This window comes from Camelus dromedarius, chromosome X (assembly GCF_036321535.1).
Source record: "Camelus dromedarius isolate mCamDro1 chromosome X, mCamDro1.pat, whole genome shotgun sequence".
NCBI classification, from domain to species: domain Eukaryota; kingdom Metazoa; phylum Chordata; class Mammalia; order Artiodactyla; family Camelidae; genus Camelus; species Camelus dromedarius.
The window spans coordinates 46,442,463-46,466,367 of NC_087472.1; the positions used below are offsets into that span (position 1 = coordinate 46,442,463).

The 23,905-nt window shown below is 34.0% G+C and overlaps 1 pseudogene; it reads right to left on the minus strand.

Moving 5' to 3' along the window:
* Positions 1-10,575: 10,575 nt before the first annotated feature.
* On the minus strand, positions 10,576-17,846 carry LOC105085541 (endophilin-B2-like; annotated as a pseudogene).
* Between the last annotated feature and the right edge of the window lie 6,059 nt (positions 17,847-23,905).

Consider the following 23,905-nt stretch of genomic DNA (forward strand, 5'->3'; position numbering starts at 1 on the left):
CTCTGTAAAACAGAACAGAATTTCCTTAATTTAAGAGATTGTATAATCAAGTTTATTAGAGTAAAGATTAGAAAAAGTCACATAATCACACTATTACAAGTAAAGTTCTTTCTAAATTACAGACCTATAAATATATGTAAAACTCAGATACCTTCTAACATCATTTCCACAATCTTAGTTTTAGGTTAAGAGAAACAAAATAAAATAAACACAGAAATTTGGGTCTGGATATAAAAGAGCTGTTTCCTTCCCAGTGGGCACACAATTGTTAAGTGATTTCAACTAAAAATATACCAACAAATAGAAGATAACAACACAGATTATCTGCTGTCTCCCACCCAAAAGAGTACAAATCTCTATAATTATTAATATTGACAGAGATCACCAGATATTTATACCATAAAGCTGAATTCCCAGTCATTGCAGGTCACCAATTAGGAATAACTTATCAACTGTAAATAAACCAAAATAAAAATGTGAAATTAGTAGAGAGAATAACTAGATAGATAAAAGATAACTAGAGCAACACAGAGTAAGCAATTTTATAATTCTGTTGCTATTTGGGATATATTTCTGGTAGCCAGGAAAGTATATACCTGTGCTTAAGCCACCAGTGAGATATATTTCTTCAGTAACACAGTTTACCTGACTGTCAATTAAATCCATTGGCATCACAGTGAATAATCTCCAAAAGTATTAAAGGAGTTTTTAGAGAAAAACAAAATTTTGAATCTCATAAAAAGAGTATGTGACAAATATGTTATTTAACTCACTAATAATGAGGGAACTAGTAAGATATTACAACTGATTTACAGAAGAAATCAGAATACATGTAAACAGGAGGATAATGAATACTCAAATAAATTTACAAAGAAATGCAAAATGGGTCAGTGATCAAATATTCTACTGGATGTAACTAATTTGCATTATGTGGATAATATTCATTGCATTATTTTTCAGTGTTTTATAACTTTCACATTGTAAAACAACTGAAAGACAGTGTAAGGTAGGGACAGGTGCTTGCTGTTGAAATAATTTAATTTGATGATATACATTAATTAAGGACTTTATACATACATTGAAAAATAACAGTGTTGAAATTTCAAAGACAAAGGAAGAAGAAAGATCTCTTTTTCTAATGTACACTGTTGATGCAAAATGTTATTCTTTCCTTATTGATTTTAAAATTTAAACTATCCTTAATATTCACTTATTTCTGATTGTTGCTAAATAATAATGTTGCCTTTGACAATGCAGGCTAAATAATGATTTGCTCCTAAACCTTCACCCAAACTGGTTGACTAGCTTAAAACTAACCTCTGATATATCTCACAGGAAATCCACTGTTGATTGATCCCTATGCTCATTGCTTCTGTGATTTACAGAATCTTAATTTATGGTGCTATTTCACTCTCAATACAAGAAAATGACTACAAAATACCTCAAATTCATCTAGCTTCTGCTTAAACTTCTCCTTGACAGGGACCTCACCATTGGTCTAGATAAGACCAAGGTTTGTTTGTCCCTAGAGCTTGTATTGATTCTGACTTATAGATGGCAGATTTATTTTGACTTGAAACCTTAAACTTAAATTCAAAGTATTGTGGACCATACCTTCCCAGATACTGAGATAAGCCATGGAAATGAATCAGTTTAATAAAGACTTACTCAGACACAAATACTCTGAAATTCCTCATGCTGCTGGCATTGATAAACAATGTTCCATAGTCTCTGTATTCCTTCAGTGTACACAGTACAATCTTTGGCTAAAATTTCAAAATGAATGTGTAAGTTTCAGATTATATATTTCAAAATTAAGACATTCAAATTTAATTTTTATCATTTATAAAAAGGAATCTAGAAATTGTGAAATATGCAATAATGTACTTATTCTTATCCATTAGGAAGAATCAATAGTAATCTTAGAGCACATAAGCATGTTGAACAGATATTCAAATTATGTAGATTCACTAGATTAACAGATTCTGTAAGGTAAAATGTTTATTAGCTGATTTTCACTGTAAAGTTACATTTTTTATATAATTCCTTAGCACCTACTAAGTAAAAACAGTGGCTATATATATTTGGTTGTCACAAATCAATAATCGTAACTACTTGTGAACTCACTAAATGCCTTTATTCAAGATTCCCTTTGGCAGAACTTGCTAATGGACTAACACTCAATAGAGTCATACAAAAGTGAAGTGACAAGAGAAAGTCATAAATGGACTTGTAAATGGATATTAGATAATACTTAAATTTACTTTGAGTTGTATTGTTGAACTTTGTATATTAAGCCAGCCTACTTTTAACAGACACAATAAGGCAGGTGTAGATGACATTGGTAGTATTCTGCTTGGAGTTAATCAATCAATGCCGAGCAAAACAACCAAGTTAAAAAGTGATGAGAAAAGTATAAGGAGAAAAGGGCATCTTATGTCCTATGCTTAGGAAGAGAGAAAAAGGCAAAAGTTGATCAAAGTTTCTTTTTATTAATGAAACAGATAAATGATCAAATGGAGATTTCTCGATATCTGTTGATTGAAAGAAAGACACAAAAGGATTTTGAGAAGTTTGGACTGACTGTTGTTCCCTTCGGATCAGCACAAAGAAGTAAAACCTAGCCATCCTCTCCCTTAGGAGGGAAAGAGATAGACCACACATCTTGTACCTCAGCTTTCCTGGAGACTACCCAAAGGACTGACTTCTCTCTTGTCTGCCTTGGAGTACTGACAGGACTTAAAAAGCTGTAGCTACCTAAGGACCAATGAGAATAAAGATGGAAGTTTGGACTTATAGTTATTATAGCTACTCCTCATGGCTCAGCATAAAACAAGTAGACAAAAAGCCCCAGCTTCTCCCTGGGGAGAAAAAGAGCTGGCCTACACATCTAATGCCCTGACTTTTTCAGGGACTGCTCAAAGGATTGGCTTCCACTTTGCCGGTCTCACAGCACTATGAGACTGGGAGCCAACGCATTCTAGCCTCCTATCAGTCAGTGAGAACAAAGATGGCAGTTTGAAAAAATGGTCATGTTAGCACTTCCTTCTAACTTAGTACAGAGCGAGTAGATTAAACAAACAAACAAATAAACAAAAACCCACCCTTCTCCTATCTTCTCTCTAGAGAGAGAAAGAGTTGGGCAGAAGATCTGATGACCCAATATTTCTGTGAGTTTTAGTCTCACTTTTCTAAAAGGACCTGGCACATTCTGGATTCCTGGGATCTACTAAGAACAAATGAAGTGGGGTGGACCTGAAAAGTTAGAGAGGACCCCCCACCCCGAATCTCTGATTGGGCTAATTTATGAAGGTCTTCTGTATGAGGTGAGTCTTTGAAGACTGGGAGAGATAGTTTCTTTTTTTCTAATATGAAGATAATACAATAAGTGAAGAAAAATGAAGACACAGGAAATTATGTCCCAAACCAAGGAACAAAATAAAAATTCTTCAGAAAACAACCTTAATGAATCAAAGGTATGTGATTTGATTACAGAGAATTCAAAATAGCTATCAGAAAGATGCTCAACAAAGTTAGGAGAACAATGCATGGACAAAGTGAAAATTTCAACAAAGAGATAAGATACATTAGAAAGTATTGAAGAGAAATCATGAAGCTGAAGAATACATGAACTAAACTAAAAAAAAAAATTTCCTAAATAATTTCAACAGTAGATTAGATAAAGAATATGAAAGGATTAAAAAAGTCAAAGACAAGTCATTATAAAGTATTGAAATTATCCATGCAAAAGAGCAGCAAGAACAAAACAAGAAGAGTGCAGAGTGAAGAAAGCTTAAAAGACAATGGGACACCGTCAAGTGGACCATTAAACACGTCACACAAAAAGAGAAGACAAAGAGAACGGGGCAGAAAGCTTATTCAAAGAAATAATGGCTGAAAAACTCCCAAATCCAGGGAGAGAAGTGAGCGTCCAGATCAATGAGGACCAATGGATCTCAACTAAGATGAACCCTAAAAATCCACACTGAGACACATTATAATTAAATTGTCAAAAGTCTGGTCAAAGAGATCATTTTGAAAGCAATGAGAGAAAAATGAGTTGTTACATACAAGGGATTCCCCATAAAACTATCAGTGGACTTTTCAGCAGAAATCTTGTAGGCCAGAAGGGAGTGAGATGTTATAGTCAAAATACTTAGAGAAAAAGACTATCAACCACGAATACTATTCTTGGCCAAAATATTCTTCAAACATGAAAGAGAGATAAAGATTTTCCCAGACAGACAAAAGCTGAATGTGCTCATTTTCATTAAGATCTACTTTACAAGGAATCCTAATGGGAGCTGTCCAAGTTGAAATGAAAATAAGCTAAACAGCAATACAAAAGCATATGAAAGTATAAAACTCGCTGGTGAAGGTAAACATAGAGACAAAAATAGAATACTGTAATACTGTAACAGTGGTTGTTAAATCACTTTCAATCCTGATACAAATGTTAAAAGATAAAAGTATTACAAATAACTATAGTTAGAAAAGATATGGTAATGGATACACAATATGAAAAGTTTTTTTTTTCCTAATATGAAGATAATAATACAGAGTCAAGAGAAATGAAGACATAGGGAATAAACCTACCTAAAGAGGTATAATACCTGTAGTTGAAAAACTTTAAGACACTGATGAAATAAATTGAAGAGGACACAAACAGTTGGAAAGATATACCACATATACAATGGAGAAAAGACACTCTCTTCAATAAGTGGTGGACTGGACAGCTAAATGTAAAAGAATTTAATAAGACACTTTCTAAAACTATATAAAAATAAACTCAAACTAGATTAAAGACTTAAATGTAAGATCAGATACTATAAGACTCCTAGAGGTAAACATAGACCGATCACTTTTTTGCATAATTTATAACAGTATCTTTTCAATCCATCTCCTAAACCAAAGGAAATAAAACAAAAATAAACAAATCTCTGCTTATGAATTTGTTGTTATAGACTATATTGATTGTGTTCTGTGACATTTAAAGAATAATAATTTCTTGTGCCTCTCAAAGTATATTCAAAACTTCAGTAAAATAATGATGTCTAAATGACTTGAAACTATTGGTGGTATGTGTAGTTCTATGTAAAATAATGGGTATGCACAATGCATATACAAGGTAAAATTGGCATAAATCCTATTGGACAATCTGGAATTGTCTATCAGTCTTTGCCAAGCATTCTACCAGCCTACCCCCCTAAAAGGAAAGCATGAACCAGGTTATAAAGACCTGACATCAAAGGACATGATGGATCTAGGGCAGGTAAGCAACCAAGCTTGACACTGGGGGACCAAATATTTGACCACCTAATGCTTTCTTTTAAAAAAAAATTAATGATCAAAAGGGGGAAATTGGTGAAATAGCATTTATATTTTAAGTCAGGACAAGAAAGTATAAACATAAAATTCTCTCTATTCACTTGGGCCTCCTCCCTCGCTGCCTAATGTGCAATGTGTATCTGCATTATACAGTAACCAGACCGCCTCAAAGGTGGGAATGCCTGTTCAACTGCAAAGATCAATTATTGTTCCTTTCTTCTGATGATAGTAATGTAATTTCTTAAAAGATTAGCACTTTTCCCAATTCTGCAGGCAGTCTTGGTGATTTGTTGCTCATTTTGCATGTGCTAACCTGGACTGTATCTTTGGTGAACTTTACATAAAATGTCAGTGTATAATTTTGATGTACAACTCTTTGTGTCAAAAATGGATATGACTGTGCCTTTGACTTCTAAGTGACAGAACATTTTTCAGAGCTTTTTAAGAGTCTGTCTCCTGGATTATAATCCTCAGTTTGCCTTGAATAAAATTCCCCTTTTTTCTTGATTATTAATTAAAATTTCATTGACATAGGAAAGATTTAATTTTATATATTGGCCTTTCATTATGTGACCTTGCTATACTCACTGTTTTCAGGAGTTGTTGTTTATTTGTTTTTGTCTTTAGGTTCTATGGGAATTTGTACTAGACACATCATCTACAATAGACAATTTTTTTTTCAAATCTATATGACTTGTATTTCTTTTTCATGACTTACTACACTATCTAGTTGTCCATGGACTATGTCGCATAGGAGTTGTGAAAGAGGACATCTACAACTTGTTTATAGTCTTACGGGGAGAGTGCATAGATTCTAACCATTATTAAATACTATGTTAGCTGTAAATTTTTTTGCATATACACTTAATGGGGCAAAGGAAGCTTTCTTCTATTCCTGTTTTTTGAAAGCTACTAACATGAATGAATGTTGAATTTCATTGAATGCTTTTTCTGATATAGTTGATATAATCATATGGTTTTTTCTTATTTAGCCTGTTAATATGATGACTTACAAATGTTGGATCAGTGTTATACTCCTGGAATAAACCCAACATGATTGTGATATATTATTATTTTTATATATTATAGGATTCTATTTGCTAGTATTTTTTAAAGATTTTATATCTTTTTATGACAGAAATTAGCTTTCTTTTATTATAATATCTATGAAAGGGATAATGATATGCCAACTTAGAACATACCAATTTGACATAAAAATCATTGTGAGCGGAAGTCAACTGAGAATCAGCTTTTTCAAGAAGTGTTATCTGCCTCTTCCTATCTACCTAAGAGCAGGACAAAACTTCCCTTTCTGAAAGTGCCTGCCCCTTGTTCCAGGAAGAGAAGAGTGACTATTATCACTGGAGATGGAGAGTAGACACCAGAATGACTTTGCATAAACAGAGCTAACTAAAACAGTTCTTATCTTCCATTAGTTCCCTCATATATTTCCTAACCACGTCCCCATAATCTGTGGTCCCTTGGAATCCAAGCCCTCTTTCCTTTGTTAAAAGGGTATAGAAGCCCCCAAGTTTAACTGCTTTGAGTGCCACTTACCTTTTGTGAAACTCCCATGCATGTAAATATTAATAAAAATTATGTTCTTTTTTTCCTCTTAATCTTTCTCTTGTTAGTTTAATTTGCAGGCCCCCAGAGATAAAAACTTAATAGGGTAGAGAAAAAGTTTTTCCTCCCAGATCTCTATATATCACTTTGGTATTGCAGTGATTCTGGCCAGATAAAATGCATTAGAAAGTATTTTCTTTTTCTATGTTCTGGATGAGATTATGTAGAATTGGTAGTAAGTTTTCCTTAAATATTTGGTAGAATTCACCAATAAAACCATCTGAGCCTTGCACTTTCATTTTTGTTACTTTTAGACTACTAATTCAATCTATTTCCCCTCTACTAAGATTTGGTAGTTTGAGTTTTTCAATAGATTTGTTTATTTTATCTACTTTTCAAATTTTGGGGCATATGTGTCCATAGTACCCCTTATTATTCTTTGAATGCGTACAAGAACAATACTAATGACCTCTCTTTTATATCTGATATCAGTAATTTGTGTCATCTTCCTTCCTTTTTTCCTGGTTAACCTGGCTACATGCTTGTCTTGTTTATCTTTTCAAAAGGCCAGTTCTTGGTTTTATTGATTTTTCTCTATACTTTTTTATCCACAATTTCATTTATTTTTGTCTCTTTTTTTTCATTTTTTTCTGATTAGTTTGATCTTAAATTGATATTCTCTCTTTAAAAGTTTGAAGATTAAAGTATTGGTTTTAGATCTTTCTTTTCTAATATACACATTTAATGCTATAAATTTTCTCTTAAATTATTGCATTAGCTATATCCCACAAATTTTAATAAACTTTATTTTTATTTTAATTTGGTATAAACAAATTTTTAATTTATTTTGAGCTGCCTTTTTTGACTCTTGTGTTACATAGACTTTTCCACTTCAATTTCCAAATATTTAAGGATTGTAAAGCTAGCTTTCTGTTGATTAATAGTTTAATTTCCTTGTATTATGAGAACACACATTATATGATTTAAATTCTTGTAAAACTTTTATTGTTCTTTTCTGTAGCCAAGAATGTGATTTATCTGATGAAAATTCTTTGTGTGTAAAGAAGAATGCATATTCTGCTGCTATCAGATAGAATATTTTATAAATGTTAATTATATTAAGTAGATTGGTAGTACTGTTTAGGTCTTTTATATCTTTATTGATATACTTTATGGATATATTTCATGCCTTCTATCTATCAAGTACCGATAGAGGTGTTGAAGTTTCCAACTGTAATAGTGGATTTTTTCAATTTTTCTATTATATATTTTTGCTTCATGTATTTTTATTGACTTATAATTGACATATAACATATTAGTTTAAGGTGTACAACATAGTAATTTGATATATGTATGTATTGCAAAATGATCACCATGAGAAGTCTAGTCAACATCATTCAACAAACATAGTTATAATTTTTGTGTGTGATCTAAACTTTTAAGGTCTACATTTTTAGCAACTTTTAAATATCCAATACAGTATTATTAACTACAGTCACAGTACTGTACATCCCCATGACTCATTTATTTTATAACTGGAAGTTTGTACTTTCTGACCTCCTTCACCCATTTGAGTGATTTTTGTTTTTATTGCACCTATCAGTCACCAATCTGTTCTCTGTATCTATCTATATATTTGGTGGGTTTTGTTTGTTTTGTTCTGTTTTGGTTTTTTAGATTCCACATATAAGTGAGATTATACAGTATTTGTTTTTATGTCTGACTTATTTGGCATAATGTCTTCAAAGTCCATCCATGTTGTAGCAAAAGGCAGAATTTTCTTCTTTTTTATGACATATATACATATACATGTATCCATTTATATTTAAATTTATCCATTTATTCACCAGTGGACACTTAGATTGTTTCCATGGTTTGACTATTATAAATAATGCTGTAATGAACATAATGAAGGTACAGATACCATTTAAAGTTAGTGTTTCATTTCCTTTGAATAAATATCAGAAGTAGAATTGCTGGATCATAAGGTAGTTACATTTTTTTTTTTAATTTTTGAGGAACTTCCATGCTGTTTTCCATAGTTGCTGCACTGATTTACATTCCCACCAATAATGCATGAGTGTCCCCTTTTCTTCACATCTTTTCCAGCACTTGCTATTTGTTGTCTTTTTGATAATAGCTATTCTGACAGGTGTGAAGTGATACCTCATTGTGGTTTTCATTTGCATTTCCCTGATAATTTGTGATGTTGAGAACCTTTTTATGTACCTGTTGGCCATCTGTATGTCTTCTTTGGAAAATTTCTATTTAGATCATCTGCATAGTTTTAAATTAGTTTTTTATTTTGCTGTTGACTTGTATGGGTCTGTATTTTAGATATTAACTCTGTATCAGATATATTATTTGCAAATACTGTCTCCCTTTCTGTAGGTTGCCTTTTTATTTTATCAATGGTTTCTCTCACTGTGTGAAAGTTTTTATGTTTAATATGCTTCCTCTTATTGATTTCTGCTTTTGTTACCTTTGCTTTTGGTGACATATTCTAAAAAGTCACCAATTTCTTTCATTAACATATTATAGTTTTCAGTGTACAAGTCTCTCACCTCTTTGGCTAACTTTATTCCTAGATGTCTTATTCCTTTTGATACAATTATAAATGGGATTTTTAAAATTTCTCTTTCGGATACTTTGTTATTAGTACATAGAAACACAACTGATTGTTATCTGTGATTTTGCATCTTGCAACTTTGCTGAATTCATTTATTAGTTCTAACAGGTTTTTTGGTGGAGTCTTTAGAGCTTTTTATATCTAATATCATGTCACCTGCCGTTAATGACAGTTTTACTTCTGTTTTCTGATTTAGATGCCTTTTATTTCTTTTTCTTGCCTAACCGCCCTGGCTAGGATTTCCAATACTATGTTGAATAAAAGTGGGCATCCTTGTCTTGTTCCTAATCTTCAAGAAAACTCTTTCAGCTTTTCACCATTGAGTATGTTGTTATCTGTGGATTTGCCATATATGTTCTTATTTGGGGGCACACAAGCGATGGTTTATTATTCATCACTGCTAGAGCAAGCAGACAGGTAGAGTAAAAAGATAAGTTAAAAAGTGAGTTCAGATTGGTGCAGGCTGAAGCCACCATATTTGGCTTGAACTATAAGGGGATGGGAGTAGAAGGGTAGCATTGGGGAGATGCCACTCACTGGCGCAACCCTGCCTCTCAAGCCAGACTCCCTCTCAGCTCCAGTTCATCCAGAGGGGACAGCATCCAGTCCCTGGGGGCTGTCAGTCCTTCCTGCCTTTCCCCTTTTACTGCTTTTGGCAACTAAGAGGTAGGTGCTATCTTCTTATCAAGGATGTACCCCAAGACACCCTCAGGCAGTCTGTGGCTGACTCCCACACATGCCTAGGTGCCGAGTACAGTTGCTGAAGCCAAACCTCTCTGTCCTTAACACGAGCCGGGAGGGCTGGAGTGCTTAGGGGAAGCAGACAGGGTTGGAGAATCCAGAACCACAGGTCAGAAACAGGGATAGAGGAAAGAATAGTATCATTCAGCCTCTGGGATCCCTTCATAGCTGCATAACTGGGGGCAAGGAGAGAATGGAGTTATTCTCCCCACCCTCAGCAGCTGGAACACCAATAGACAAGATTAGTGGCAGAGTTGCACCCATCCTCTCCTGCCCAAGCCAGAATGGGCAGGGGCTTGGGAGGGGCCCACTTAGGTGAGCAGCACCAAGTACGTGATGGGGACCTCTCTCTTCTTGCTGCCTCTCTCATCAGTGAGTCAGTCAGGGTCCATGCTGGGCATACTGTAGACAGTGATGAGTTCACCAGTCAGTAGGGCCAACTCACTGCTGTCCAGCTGCTTTGTTGTTGTAGAGTATCTGGGCTTTTGAGTTCTGCTGGTGGGTGAGGCAAACTTCTCCTGGTAGATAGTGGCCTCCCTGGAGAGGCCAGGCCACCCACAAAGGGTACCACAGGCATAGTAGCCCTGGTGCTGGGTGAGGTGCTGCTCAGAGGTTGGGAGATAGGTTATGTTGTGTCCACAAAGGTGTCTGGAAATCTCCCCAGCTGTTTCTGTAAGCCCAGCACATGGCAGTAGCTCTATACACAGTAAGTTGTCTGAGATTCTAGGAGCTCATGGAGGCAGTGAAGGTGGTTCAAGTGAGTGCTGCTGATTTTCTCCACAAGGAGATGGGTCACTTCTGCCTGCCAGTCAAACTCTAACTGGGCCACTTGGAGCTCTTGTTAAGTCCTGTCCATTTCATCATTCCAAAATGCAGAGGCACTCACCAAGAGAATATAATTGTAAGGCCTAGTTTCCTGAAAGTCAGGCACCACTGTTATGCCTTTGGCTTCTGCCACTCTGGCTTCCTTCAGCAGTGCTTTACAGGCATCTAAGTCCAGAGGACCATTTTGGAGGAGCCATTTCTGCCTTGGAAATCATCATCCAGCCCCATTCTAAGAAGTTGCACTGGGGTGTGAGGTTACTTGATGGAGACTATCAGTGAAAAGTTAATCAGTCAATCTAAGAAAGAAATGGAAACTTTTATTCCAGCCAAATTTGAGGATTGTAATCTGGGAAGAGCATCTCAGAAAGCTCTGAGAACTTTTCCACTGGTTAGAAATCAAGGCACAGTTTTGTAAGTTTTTTGAGACTGAGGGCTGTACCTTAAATGACATATTATTGACAGTTCACACAATCCAGAGCTCAGCATCATCATGGCCCCTTACAAAATCAAGAAGGAATGTTACCTTTTAAGGAATTGTCTTGTTGATGATAGGAGAATGTTGCTCTTTATGGTTGAGCAGGTATTTCTGCCGATATTGTGGTCAATGCATAATGCAGATACACAATGCAGTTTTGGGAGAGGGGGCCAAAGGGAAGGGAAGAATTTTTTATGTTTAAATTTTTCTTGTCTTACCATAAAATATGAATTTTATTTCACAAGGCTGTGTGATAAAATCCCTCTCTGTGGCTCCCAGGTGTTTTTCCAGCTTCTGCCATCCTGATCAATGTCTTTCCTTTAGAAGCAATGGATGCCAGCTCACTGGCCACCTCTGTTATGTTCCCCACTGGTGACTTGCAAGGGCACCTTCCTGCTTAGCTTCTCATACATAAACTCCTACAAATGGGCACTGAGGTTGGGCTACAGCAGCTCTCTGCCTTAGGATTTCCTCTGTCTAGTGCTTGGTATGGTCCTCTGGGACCAGAAGATTTTCAAAGTGGTTGTCAAGTTCTGCCTTCTCAGCCTGGCTGAACTTTGTGAACTGCACAGCCCAAGATAGGAAGATGCCCACGTCTGCTTCTTCATGTTGCAGTCCATCCCAGCTATAGAAGTGGATTTGTATGTATCTTTTTTTTAACTTTTATAAGTTTTTGATTCATGTATTTTGATGCTCTTTTAATACATTCATACATGTTTAGAATTTTGATGTCTTCTTGGGTAAATGATCCTTTTGTCAGTATGTAATGTCCTTTCTTCTTAGTAATTTTCCTTTATAAAATCTGCTTTTTCTTAAATAAATATAGCTTATTTCAGGGTTGTTTTTGTTGTTTTTCAATTAGTGTTAGTATGGAATATCTTTTATCCTGCCATCACTTTTAACCTAATTCTTTATATTTAAAATGAGTCTCTGGTAGACAACAGATAGTTGAGTATTACTTTTTAAATTTTATCCACTCTAACAGTCTGTCTTTTAATTGGTATATTTAAACCACTCCCATTTAAAGTGATTATTTCTATAACTGTATTAAAACCTGCCATTCTTGTAACTATTCTCTACTTGTTGCATTTTATTTTGTTCCATTGTATCTCTGCTCTCATACATGATGTATTATTCATATTTGACATATCATTCATATTTATTTTCAATATTTTATTCGTTAACCTAGAGTTTACAATGTAAATTTGAAAATATCTATGTCCAACTTCAAATAACCTTATATTATGTTATAATAGAGTGTTTCTAATAGTTCACAAATGTTTTTGTAACATTACTATCAATTTATCTATAAGCTATAATTACAAATATGATATTATTTCTTTAAATACACAATTACCATTTAGATTAATTAAGAATAAGAAAAATAGTAGATTTTAACTTATCCTTACTTTCCCCTACACTATTCTTTTCTTTATGTAGATCCTAGCTTTCAACCTATGTCTTTTCTTCTGAGTGAAGAACTTTTAATATTTCTTATAAAGTCTGCTCACAATTAATTCCCTCATTAAAGACCTTTTAGAGAAAGTCTTCATTTTTCTTTGCTTTTGTAAGATAATTTCACTGGATATAGAATTCTATTAATTTTATAATATTATTTTAAGGAATCAAAGATTTTACCTTAATCTCCTTCTATATGCATGGTTTCTAATGATAAGTCGTCTGTAACTTTAATCCTTGAAATTCTGTCAGTAAAGTATTTTCCTCCCTGACTCTGGCTTCCAAGATATTTTGTCTTTAGACTTACTTAGTTTTGATATGATATACCTAGATATATTTTAAATTTTATCTGTATTGTTCTTGATATTTATCCTGCTTGCAGTTCAGTGAGATTCCTGGATCTGTGGGTTGTTGTCTGTCATTAATTGTCAAAAATCCTTAGCCATTATTACTTCAAATATTTATTCTGCTCTTCTCTGTATTTCTTCTTATTTTGTTTCAGTTATGCATATATTACACCTTTTGAAATTGTTCCATAGTCTTTGGATATTCTGTTCCATTTTTGTCATTATTATTATTATTTGCATTTCAGTTCAGGAAGTTTCTATTAACTCATAATAAGCTCACTAATTCTTTCTTTAGTTGTGTTGGATCTATTGTTGATCCTATCGAAAGGTATTCTTTGTTTTGGTTACAGTGTTTTACTATTTCTAATATTTACTTTTGACTTTTTCCTAGAGTTTCCATCTCTCTGCTTGGAATACCCACATATTCTTGTATTTTTCCTTTAGAATCAGGAACATATTACAGACATTTTAAATTCCCTGCTTGATAATTCCAACATCTGTGTCATATCTGACACAGAATCTGATTGTGATGCTTACTTTGTCTCTTCAGACTGTGTTTTTTTTCTTGCATTTTTATCATATCTTGTAATTTTTTGTTGAAAGTGAGGAATGTTGTATTGAGTAATTGTACCTGGTATAAATGGAACTTTAGCATGAGCACTTATGTTAATATAGCTAACAGTTGGACTCTAGTTAATGTTTATTGTATGTATATCCATCAGAGGGCTCAAATTCATCTAACATACTTGTTTTTGTCATTCTTGGTTTGGGGTGTCTCTGCACTGCTTCTCAGACACTCTGTGTTTAGCAGCTCTTTCAGCTGTAATCTACTGTTATACTGGAGTCTTGTTGACATGGTGGTAGTGTGGAGGGAAGAGAAAGCATTCTATTATCTTCTGATTTCTCAGTCTATTAATGGGCGCAATTGTATTTTAGAGTTTTAGCTGTCTTCTTTCAAAAATGGTTAGCTTAATAGACATAAATCAATAATGAAATATTAATAACCATGTGCAAGGTTCTTTACATGCATTTATTCACTTTAACTTCAAAACAAGTCTCCAAAGTTAGTACTACAATGGTCTTCACTTCACGGATGGAAAACTACTGCCCATAATGTTTAATTGCTTTATCCAGTCATACAACTGTTAAGTAGTAGAACCCTTACAAAATTTTGCCTCATAATCTAAGTTTGAATATAGAGTATTTTACTAGCCAGAGGGGAGAAGGCACACTCTTTTCAAGCACATATGGAACATTTAAATATTAGATACATAATTTAATACTTAAAACAATCTAGAGGTAGATATTAACCCTATATTTTAAGTTGTTAAATTAAAGTAGAGAGATTTTAAAAAGTATCTAGGGTCATACAGCATCGAATTCTAGATCTGTCTAATTCCAGAGTTGATATGCTTTGTACTATACCATACTATTTTACTGTGAAAATTGAGAATATATAGAAGATGGCATGTAGAGTATTTCACATATAGGTTTGAGATCATGAAAAGGTAGCAGCAGGAAAGACATAGACTTATGCAGATAAAACTAAAAATAAATTTGCTGCTTCCTCACCCTGTTTACACTCACTGTTCGATAAGCCCTGAAAGAGAATATTTACTGATCTGTTACTTCTGTATGACACTTTCACTAAGCTTTAGTGTCTGGTCATTTTCCCAGTAAGCTGACTGATACTGTAAACTTGTTTTTGCTTAGTGTTAAGTGCAGATAAAAGCTGAATGTTTTGCCACTAGCAAATAACACGTGTATTTTAGCGCAGGCTTTCAGTATGGAAATTTGAGACTTCCAGGGAGGGTTTATGATGTGCTTTTGTGAAACACTGCCCGAAACCCTTGGATCATGCACTATGTACAGCTCTCTACTCCAATTATGTAAAAATGTCTAGTTTTCACAGAGACATAGTAATGGCTAGACATGAGGTTCAATGTTTAATATGGGAATAAATTATATAGAGGTTAGAAACCTATAGATTTGAAAACTGAAAAACAGTCAAGGGTTTTTCATTTGTAGTATGGTGTAGTCTAAAGGGAAGCACTTTTTTAAAGCAAAATATAGAATAATTTGGAGGCAAGAAACCACAAAGGTAACAACATGAAGAGGAGAGATTAAGAAAAATACAACTGACTTCACCCAGCATTGAAATATTAAATTCTTCTATCTAAACATTTTCCATTATGACTGCCATTTCTCTGTCAAAAACAGAGAGCAAAATTCCATGGTATTGGGCAAAGTGCTCAAGACACTTTCCTTCCTCTCTCCAGTATTTTTTTTTTTTCCCATGAAGGCATGGCTGATGGGCTGATGTCCTTGCCTCTACGTATTAGATCAGTTTTCCTTGTATTTTAAGGACCTTTCCGAATTCCAAATTTAAAGAAAAATTGTCACTAATTCTTTACAACTATCTCCTCTTCCATTATGTATAAGTAAAAAAAAAAAAACAAATTAAAAAAAATTCCAGCTTTATTGAGATATAGTTGAAAATTAACATTGTGTAAGTTTAAGATGTACACTATAGATTCTACATGTGTATATTGCAAAATGATTACCACAATAAGATTAGTTAACACATCCATTAGCTTACATAGTTACATCTTTTTTTCTGGTGGGAGTTTTTAAAAGCTACTCTGTTAGCAACTTTCAAATATGTAATATAGTATTGTTAACTATAATCACCATGCTGTATATTACATCTGTACATTACATCCCCAGAATTTATTCATCTTATAACTGGAAGTTTGAACACTTTCACCAGCTCTATCCATTTATCCCACCCCCAGCCCTTGCCCCTGGCAGAGACCAATCTGTTGTCTGGTTCTTATGTCTTATTCCACAATTAAATAAGATTATACAGTATTTGTCTTTATCTGATATTTCATTTAGCATAATATTCTCAAGATTCATCCATGTTGTGACAAATGGCAGGATTTGCTGCTTTATTCTTTTATTATTATTTTTACATTTTCTTTATCCATTCGTTTTTTAATTTTTATTTTTAAGCTTTATTGAGGTATAACTGATAAGTAAAATTGTAACATATTTAAACTGAACAACATGATGATTGATATATGTTCACATTGTAAAGGATTACCACAATCAAATTAATTAACACATCCATCATATATATTTATCTTTTTTGTGTGAGAGCACTTAAGTTCCATTTGTTCAGTAAATTTCAATTATACAATACAGTATTATTAACTATGGTTGCCACTTAATACATTAAATCCTCAGACTTTTTCTTCTAAAATTGAAAATAGGTACCCTTTTACCAACTTCACCTCATTTCTTATAGTCCTTTTTCTAATTTATTAATTGGAACATTTAATCAACTTTCTTTTTTGTTTTTTATATTTTTTTCAGATTTATGAGATATAATGGACAATAATTGTATATATTAAGGTGTACAATGTGATGTTTTTGTATAAATGTAAATGTGAAATAATCACACAATCAAGCTAATTAGCATTTATTACTTCACGTAGTTACCAATTTTTTGTTTTGTTTTTATTTTTAATCTGCCACTCTCTGTCCCTCTGGGAAGCCACCTATCTGATCTCTGTATGTATGAATCTGTTTCTGTTTTGTTATGTTTGTTTATGTTTTCATTTTAGATTTTTATAGAAGTGAAATCATATGGTATATAGTATTTGTTGTTCTCTAACTTACCTTACTTAGCAAAATACCCTCTAGGTCCATTCAGGTTGTCTCAAATGGCAATATTTTATTATTTATTTTTTATGACTGATGAGTATTCCACTATATATATATCCACTCATCTGTCAATGGACACAGGTTACTTCTATATCTTGGCTGTTGTGAACAACGCTGCAGTGAACATAAGGGTGCATATATCTTTTCAGATTAGTGTTTTTGTTTCCTTCAGAATACCCAAAAGTGGAATTGCTAGACTGTATGGTAGTTCTATTTTTAATTCCTTGAGGAATCTCCATACTGTTTTCCATAGTGGCTGCATCATTTTACATTCCCACCAACAGTGCACAAAGATTTCCTTTTCTCTACATCCTTGCCAACACTTGTTTTGGTTGTCTTTTTGATAATAGCCATTCTGACAGGTGTGAGATGATAACTCATTTTGGCTTTAATTTGCATGTCTCTGGTGATGAGTGATGTTAAGCATTTTTTCATGTGTCTGTTGACCATCTTGGAAAACTATCTATTCAGGCCTTCTACCCATTTGCTAATCAAGTTTTTCTTTTATTTGATGTTGAGATGTATGAGTGAGTTCTTTGTATATTTTGGATATTAACTCTTTATCAGATATATTATTTGCAAATATCTTCTCCCATTAAGTAGATGGCCTTTTCATTTTGTTGTTAGTTTCCTTCACTATGAAAAAGCTTTGTAGTTTGATATAGTTACGTTTGTTTATTTTTGCTTCTGTTTCCCTTACCTGAAGAGACATATCCTCCCAAAGTGAAAGACCAATGTCAAAGACCATACTGTCTATGTTTTCTTCTAGGAGTTTTATGATTTCAGGTATTACATTAACTGTTTAGCCCGTTATGAATGTATTTTTGTATATGGTAAGAGAAGTAGTCCAGTTAGGTTATTTTGCATGTAGCTGTTCAGTTTTTGCAACACCATTTATTGAAGAAGCTGTCTTTTCATTGTATATGCCTTATACAGTGTATATGTATGCCTCCTTTGTCATAGATTAATTGCCCATAGAAGAGTGGATTTATTTTGGGAAATATATTTTTTCCCATTGATGTATGTGTCTGTTTTTCTAACAGTACTGTATTGTTTTAAGTACTATAACTTTGTAGTATTGTTTTAAACAGGAAATGTGATACCTGCGGCTTTGTTCTTTCTCAAGATTGCTTTGTCCATTCGGGGTATTTTGTGTTTCCATACAAATTTTGATAGGGATTGCATTGAATCTATAGATTGCCTTGGGTAGTATGGTCATTTTAAGGGTATTGATTCATCCAATCCATGAGTATAGCATGTCTTTCCATCTGTTCATGTTGTCTCCAATTTCTTTCATCAATGTCTTAGAAGTTTCAGAGTACAGATCCTTTACCTCCTTAATTAGATAAATTCTAGTTGTTTTATTGTTTTTGATGCCATTTTAAATGGGACCATTTTCTTAATTTCTCTTTTTGACAGATCATTGTTAGTGTATAGAAACACAACAGATTTCTGTAATTAATTTTGTATCATGGACCTTTACTTAATTCCTTTATTAGCTCTAAGAGCTTTTTGCGGCATCCTTAGGATTTTTTCCTGAAGTAGGCTTGTATCAGTGTAAACTTTCTCTGAGAATTGCTTTTGTTGTGTCCCATAGCTTTTTATTGTTGCATTTCCATTTTCTTTTGTATACAGGTTTTTAGTTCTGATGTCCCCTTTGATTTCTTCAGTGACCAATTAATGTTTAGTATCATATTGTTTAGCCTTTGTGTGTTGGTGTTTTTGCAGTGTTTTTTTGTTTGCTTATAGTTATTTTCCAGTCTCAAGAGTTGTGGTCAGAAAAGATCCTTGATATGATTTCAGTCTTCTTAAATGATTGAGACTTGTTTAGTGGCCTAGCATATAATCTATGGGGAGAATGTTCTGTTTGCACTTGAAGAGAATGTATATTCTGCTGCTTTTGGATGGAAGGTTCTATCTATATCTGTTAAGTCTATCTGGTCTAATGTGTCATTTAAGGCCAATTTTTCCTTGTTGTTTTTTTTTTGGTCTGGATGATCTATTTATTGACATAAGTGTGGTGTTAAAGTCCCCTACTATTATTGTGTTACTGTCAATTTCTCCCTTTATGTTTGTTAACATTTCCTTTATATATTTAAGTAGTGCTACATTGAGTACATGTTTTTTACATTTATTATATTGTCTTACTGGATCTATCCCTTTATTATCACGTAATGCCCCTTTTGTCTCAGTTGTTTCAGGTTTTGTTTTAAAATCTATTCTGTCTTAAATGAATATTTGTACCCCAGATTTCTATTTGTTTCCATATCTTCTTCCATCCACTCACTTTCAGTTTGTTTGTATCTTTAGATCTGACATGAGGCTGTTATTGGCAGAATATGTGTAACACTTGTTTTTGTATCCATTCACCCACTCTGTGTCTTTTGATTGGAGCGTTTAGTCCATTTACATTTAAAGTAATTATTAATAGGTATATATTTATTGCCATTTTGTTACTTGTTTGGGGGTTTTGTCTATAGGGGGTTTTTTGTTCCTTTTTTTAATCTCCTCCCTTGTGATTTGATGACTATCTTTAGTATTATGTTTGAATTACCTTCTCTTTTTTGTATCTATTATTGGCTTTTGGTTTGTGGTTACATCAAGTTTATAGAAAGATATATAGATAGATATATAGATGGATAGATAGATAGATAGATAGATAGATATGTCATATTTTAAGTTGATCTCTTAAGTTCAAATACATTCTAACAACCTTGTGTTTTCATTTCCCCCATGTTTAATTTTTTAACATCAGATTTTACTTTTTTTATTGTATCCCTTTTTTAAATTGTGTATCCCTTTACTACTTATTGTGGATATAAATGATTTTACTATTTTGTCTTTCAACCTTCCTACTACCTTTATAGTTGATTGATCTACTGCCTTTACTGTGCAATTTCCTTCACCAATGAAATTTTTTCTTATGTAATTTTCATATATCTAGTTATGGTCTTTTCTTTTCCACTTAGAGAAGTACCTTTGGCATTTCTTTTAAAGCTGGTTTAGCGGTGCTGAACTCTTTTAACTTCTTGTGTATACAACTCTTTATTTCTCCTTCAGATCTAAATGATAGCCTTGCCGGGTGGAATATTCTTGTTTATATTTTTTTTTCCTTTCATCACTAAAAATACATTGTGCCTCTCCTTTCTGGCTTACAAAGTTTTGCTGAAAAGTAAACTACTAGACTTATAGTAGTTCCCTTGTACATAACTAGTTGCTTTTCCCTTGCTGCTTTTAATATTTTCTTTTTATTTTTAATTTTTGCCATTTTAATTACAGTGTGTCATTGTGTGAACCTCTTTGGGATGATCTTGTTTGAGACTATCTGTGCTTCCTGGACCTGGATATCTGTTTCCTTTCCCAGTTTAGGGAAGTTTTCAGCTACTATATGTCTTTAAGTAAGTTTTTTGCCCCATCTTCTCTCTCTTCTCTTTTTGGGACCTCTATTATGTGAATGTTAGTATACTTGATGTTGTTGCAAGGGTCTCTTAAATTTCCTAAACTGTTACCCTTTTTAAAAATATGAGGTTTTTGTTCTTCAGCTTGAGTGATTTCAATTACTCTTTCAGTTTGCTGATTTGTTCCTCAGCATCATATAAACTGTGGATTCCTTCTAGTGTACTTTTTATTTCAGTGATTGTTTTCTTCAGCTTTCTTTGTTTCTTATTTATACTTTCTAACTCTTTGTTAAACTTCTCACTGTGTTTATCCATTCTTCTTCCAAGTTTTTTGAGCATCTTTATGATCATTATCTTGAACTCTTTATCAGACAGCTTGCTTACTTTTACTTCATTTACTTCTAGGATTTTTATCTTGCTCCTTCATTTGGACATATTTCTCTCTCACTTAATTTTTCCAGTTCTTTTTCATATTTATGTATTAGGTGGGTTGGTTATGTGTCTCAATCTTAGAGAAATGGGATTCTGTAGGAGATATCCTAGGGGCCCAACACCATACTTTCCTCTGATCACCAGGGCTGTATGCTCTAGGTGTGCCCTCTATGTATGTGGGCTTTGTAGGCTTTCTTACTGTGGGAGGGTCAACTACTGTGGGTGTGCTAATAAGGAGGGCTGGCACCTGTCCCGGTTGGCTACCAGGCCTTGCTTTGTGTGGAGGCTGCCAGCCATTGGTGGGTGGAGTTGAATTCTGGTGTGGCTGGCTACAGGGCCTGTAGTGTCCTGAGGATGGTGCTGGTCCACTGGTTAGTGGGACTAAGGCCTAGAGCAGGTAGCAGGGGTACCCAGGGGTGCCTATGGCTGGTGTCAACCTGCTGGTGGATGGGGCTAGGTTATTGCAGAGCTGGCTGCTTGGCCTGGGTATCCCAGTACTGTTGCTGACAAGCTGATGGGTAGGTAGGCCCCTGGAACGAACAGGCTAGAGAGAGGTCTCCAAAATGGCATTTGCTAGTACCAGTGTCCTTATGGTATAATGAGCTCTCAAAAATGGCTGTTGCCAGTATCTGTGTCCCCAGAAGGAGTCCCAGTTGCTTTCTAACTCTCTGGGAAACTCTCCAAGATCAGCAAGTGAGTCTGACCCAAGCTCCTTTCCAATCACTGCCTCTGTTCTGGGTCTCAGTGTGAGATTTTGCATACATGCACCCTTTAAGAGCAGAGTCTCCATTTCCTACAGCCCTTTGACTCTCCTATCTGCAAGCCCCACTGGCCTTCAAAGCCAGATGCTCTGTAGGCTTCTCTTCCTGATGCAGGACCCTCAGTCTGGGGAGCAAAATGTGGGTCTCAGTCCCTCCTATTCTTGGGGAGAACTGCAATTGTGATTTTCCTCCCATTTGTGAGTCACCTACCTAGGGGTCTGGGTCTTGATTATACTGTATCTCTGCCCCTCCTGTGCATCTTGTTGTAGTCCCTTCTTTATCTCTTTAGTTGTGGAAAATATTTTCTGCTAGTCATTCTCATAGATAGTTGCTCTGTAAATGGTTCTAATTTTGATGTGCCTATGGGAGGAGGTGAACTCAGGGTCTTCCTACTCCACTGTCTTTGTCACTCTTCTCCATTTATCTGTTGTTGGATTTTTAGGTTATTTCCATGTCTTGGTTATTGTAAATAATGCTTCAGTTAACATAATGGTGCAGATATCTACTTGAGATAGTAATTTTATTTCCTTTGGATATATACCCAGAACTGGAATTGCTGGATCTTATGGTAATTATATTTTTTTTTAATTTTCTTGAGGAATCTTCATACTGTTTTCCATAGTGGCTATACCAATTTACCTTCCCATCAAAAATGTAAAAGGATTTCCTTTGTTCACATGTTCACCAGCACTTGAGTTGACAGATATTTTGTGTAGATCATTGTGTTAGATGCTTTGCCAGATTCAAGAGGAAAAAAATATTATACCTACCCTCAAAAAGCTTCCAATTCAGTCAGAGAGAAAATATTCACAGAACCATAAGATTATTCAAAAATACTAGACAGTAGAAAAATAAATAATCACTGTATACTACAGGCTAAAATGCATTTAGGGATTTTGAGACAAGGGATATAAATGAGGGCTATAATTAACAGGGAAGGATTCACAGAAGAATGCTGCAGATTAGAATTTGGAAGTTTATTTTAATTAAGTCTAGCCATTCCTCATATCATCCCACAATTAATAAGCTGGGAAGAGAGAAACACAGTCTTATGGCTGCAAAAAACTACATGTGAAAAGAGTTATCAGCTTATACATTCTCCTTTTTCCTAAGTTTCTAGTAAAATATATGCATTTAAAATATATATATATGGAGAAGATATAGTCAATTGTGGCAACATATTAATGACTTCATAACTAATGTTTATAAATATATAAAGCATGTTGTAAAAGTGTCCTTAAAAACTTAAAATGTATTTTAAAATATACTCATCTAGTTCTAAACAAATTACCATATGCTGGATTTATATAAGCAAATACTATGCTCAGCAAATAGTATTACAGAAAGTAAACAGTATTGAATCAACTACATACATATATATATACATAAGTATGAAGTTGAGTGTGTGTGTGTGTGTGTGTAGTGGAAACATGCCTAACTACTCTCAATAAACTATAGGATACATAATTTAAGATTTAAAAACAATTATTTCATAATAAAATAATATAATTATACACTTTGATTTTTGCCTAAAATGGACCAGGCATTGATAACAGACATTGGGTAATTAATCTATGTGGCTGTCATAATTCCATTTATTTGTTTACCCAGTGTTATTCCACTTAAAACTTGATTATTGTGAATCTGCTGGTTATACAATGAAAGGACAGATTTTTTTCACCAGCTTATTCTTTCAATAATGGGCTTTACTTAGCAAGGAGATTTCATTAATAGTGTGTGTATGCAGAAAAATTGAGGATTATTGTCTGGTGTTTGCAGAGGAAATTATTATAGAAAGAAAATATAGCTATGTATAAAAATGGATTTACTATGAAGGAATGCATATAACTTCCTCAGAGTAAAGATAGACTTATATTTGACCTCTGAAATAAATAATACCCTGTCTCAGATAAGCAAACAAATCAAAAATTTCAAAGATAAAGGAATGAAGATATCCTTTTGCAATGGAATACCCGTGTTTTCTCATCAAATCAAATTATGCATTAATTTATAGCTCAAATGGCCTCCAACTTTGCAAAATGCTGTCTGTAGTAGTAGCAAGAGTACTTTTGGAATTTCGTGATTTTATTAACTTATTCAATGTGATAGAGATTGCCTACCTGATCACCACAATGGCTTCCTTGTCCTCTGGTGTAGACAGGTCAATTAGATTTTCCAGTCTCTTTTGCAATTAGGTATTAGTACTACTTTGGATT